The following is a 3723-nucleotide window of genomic DNA, read 5'->3' on the forward strand; positions in this document are numbered from 1 at the left end:
TTGAATCCTGATGGTGCAATGAGCAAGGGACTCACATCTGAGTATACCCTTCCACGCTTAGGGTGGACAAAAATATTTACAACAAGGGGTGGTGATGGACAGAGTCTCTGAATTAAGCAGAATACTCTCACCCAGTCAAGAGATCAGGGCTAGATCCAACACCGTTTTTTAGCTCATTGCACCATCCCAGTTTCAGAACCTGGCTGTATGCAAATTAGTCTGTCCCTGGCCCAGTGCATCATGGGAACAAGGCAGACCAGACTACAAAAGCCAATTCTTACACTGGGAAGGAAACAAGCTTCCGGGGACCGGTTTCTGGCATTTCAGCCGTCTTCGGCCCGGCTTGCTTGAATCCTGATGGTGCAATGAGCAAGGGACTCACATCTGAGTATACCCTTCCACGCTTAGGGTGGACAAAAATATTTACAACAAGGGGTGGTGATGGACAGAGTCTCTGAATTAAGCAGAATACTCTCACCCAGTCAAGAGATCAGGGCTAGATCCAACACCGTTTTTTAGCTCATTGCACCATCCCAGTTTCAGAACCTGGCTGTATGCAAATTAGTCTGTCCCTGGCCCAGTGCATCATGGGAACAGGGCAGACCAGACTACAAAAGCCAATTCTTACACTGGGAAGGAAACAAGCTTCCGGGGACCGGTTTCTGGCATTTCAGCCGTCTTCGGCCCGGCTTGCTTGAATCCTGATGGTGCAATGAGCAAGGGACTCACATCTGAGTATACCCTTCCACGCTTAGGGTGGACAAAAATATTTACAACAAGGGGTGGTGATGGACAGAGTCTCTGAATTAAGCAGAATACTCTCACCCAGTCAAGAGATCAGGGCTAGATCCAACACCGTTTTTTAGCTCATTGCACCATCCCAGTTTCAGAACCTGGCTGTATGCAAATTAGTCTGTCCCTGGCCCAGTGCATCATGGGAACAGGGCAGACCAGACTACAAAAGCCAATTCTTACACTGGGAAGGAAACAAGCTTCCGGGGACCGGTTTCTGGCATTTCAGCCGTCTTCGGCCCGGCTTGCTTGAATCCTGATGGTGCAATGAGCAAGGGACTCACATCTGAGTATACCCTTCCACGCTTAGGGTGGACAAAAATATTTACAACAAGGGGTGGTGATGGACAGAGTCTCTGAAGTAAGCAGAATACTCTCACCCAGTCAAGAGATCAGGGCTAGATCCAACACCGTTTTTTAGCTCATTGCACCATCCCAGTTTCAGAACCTGGCTGTATGCAAATTAGTCTGTCCCTGGCCCAGTGCATCATGGGAACAGGGCAGACCAGACTACAAAAGCCAATTCTTACACTGGGAAGGAAACAAGCTTCCGGGGACCGGTTTCTGGCATTTCAGCCGTCTTCGGCCCGGCTTGCTTGAATCCTGATGGTGCAATGAGCAAGGGACTCACATCTGAGTATACCCTTCCACGCTTAGGGTGGACAAAAATATTTACAACAAGGGGTGGTGATGGACAGAGTCTGCCCTGTTCCCATGATGCACTGGGCCAGGGACAGACTAATTTTGCATATAGCCAGGTTCTGAGCTGGGATGGGGCAGTGAGATAAATAACGGTGATGGATCAAGCCCTGATCTTTGGACTGGGTAAGAGTGGTCTGCTTAATTCAGACACTCTGTTCATCACCACCCCCTTTTCTGTATAGTTACTGTTTGCAGCACAATCAGTAGATGCGCAGTGTGTGGCTGCATTTGCACCTAAATGGAAGGTGGGGTCAATTTCCTTAGATATTGTTTTGTTTAAGGCACGGTTAGTATCTGCCTTAACCGCTTCCATGCTCATGACGGAGCAGCTCCGGGATATCCGTCACTCACCCTACAAGCTCAAAATCAGGCCCAGTGTATTTATTGGAAGGTAAAAGAAAACCCCTACTGGGTTATGGCATTTAGAGCATAATACAGGCTCGGGTGTATTCTCATTATGTTAGCAAAACTTGGGAGCCAAAATCTGAATATTAATGATTAACGTGTTAAAGGAGGTCTTCTGCTGAGGCTAGCAGTAAGTGTGTAGAAAAGGGTTAATGACAAATCATTGGAAGAAAAAGTTTTGACCACCAAAATTCCATTTACCTTATAGCTTTCACAATGTGAAGTAAACCTAAACTTTCGTTTCGTGAGAAAGTAATCGGTCCTATGATATAGCTAGTGATTTAAGTTATATTAGAACATTGGAATGTTGGGAGCTCCATTGCAGACAATGGAGTGCTCCCTGCTTCTACGGGCCGGTAAAGGCCCGCAGAGCAACATTCCAATGTTCTACAAAGGCTTCTCGAAGTTCGAGGGGATTGATATCCCCTCAAGCTTCGAGAACCCTTTGTTTAATTTGTTAGAACATTCTGCCCTCTAGTGGCAGAATGTTCCAATAGCCTTATAGCCCTTCGTAGCAGGGCTATACGGCTATTAAATTCCGGCTGTGTCGTTAAAATGTCCCTCGCCTTCGGCTCGGGCCTTTAATGATTCAGCGGGCCTTTAATAGCCGGTATAGCACGCTACGGCGGGCTATAAGGCTATAATGTAGGTTTTGGAATGTAAAACTTCATGAGCCTTGCTGAGTCTGTAGGTCAAGAATTATCCTGGTATAGTGTTGCCAATCCACCATGCAAAGGGGTGCAAGGGCTACACAAAACCTCAAAATTAGCAAGCCACATACGGCCACCTTTTGTGTCCCTACATGGCAAGGTAAATCCACACAGGGATATTGGAGCATTCCCATATTTACCATCAGTGATAGACCTGGGAATGTGTCAAATGCTACACCTCCCCAGGTGAGGCGTAACAATGAGAAATATGTTTATTTCTCATTGTTTTTGTACTCTTCCTACGTGCTTTGCATACACCAGCATCCATACAAAGAGGAACATGCCATGGACGTCATTTGGAGGTAGTCAGGGGTCGCATCAGTGACCTCTAACTTGCTTCCTGCTACTCCTGGCACTTCCTTTGAGACCACCGGTCTATGAGGGGGCAAAATGTGTTCCTCCTCTGAGGCCAGGGGTCACAAAGGAAGTGCTAGGAGTAGCAGGGAGCAAGCTGGAGGTCACAGCAGCTAACCCTGACTACCTCCAAATGATATTCATGTAAAATGCCTCTCATGTTTGTTTTCGTGCAGGAAGGAGTCCCTTCCTGCACAAAAACAATCCTGCCTAAAACACAGGTATCCTTGCACCATGACGTAAGGGTGCCTGCAATGGTAGCCAAAAGTGAGCCAGCTCTAGAAGAGTACAGAAATGCGCCGTATAATGGTAAATACGGCGCATTCCTCCCATTTCACGCAGAACGGCAAGGTGGCTTGCTGTGTTGCGCTGAGTGAAAGATTGATAAATCTGCCTCCTAATTTCAATAGAATTTAAACAGAGTAGTATTTATGCTACTCAAACTGTAAACATTGTATTGTGATTGTCAAAGTGAAGGTACATGAACTACTAAGCTGATAAGTAATTGCTCTGCCTATTCCCACCTGTGGCATTTATGGCAGAGTGTAGGTACTAGGAGATTCAGATTATAATAAGTGTGGAAAAATGTGCCATCAGGTAGTTGTGTGTATTTGTATAGCACATAACTCACCCAGGAGGGTACCCTGGCTCTGAAGCTGGAGCAGTATGGGCCAAGCCAGGTTCTAGCCTAGGTGAAGAGCCAGGATTCAGTTTCTTGCAGAATTCAAGAACCAAAGAGGAGGAGGTTCTGATGTGCAGG

The sequence above is a fragment of the Lissotriton helveticus genome, chromosome 8 (assembly GCF_964261635.1).
Source record: "Lissotriton helveticus chromosome 8, aLisHel1.1, whole genome shotgun sequence".
NCBI lineage: Eukaryota > Metazoa > Chordata > Amphibia > Caudata > Salamandridae > Lissotriton > Lissotriton helveticus.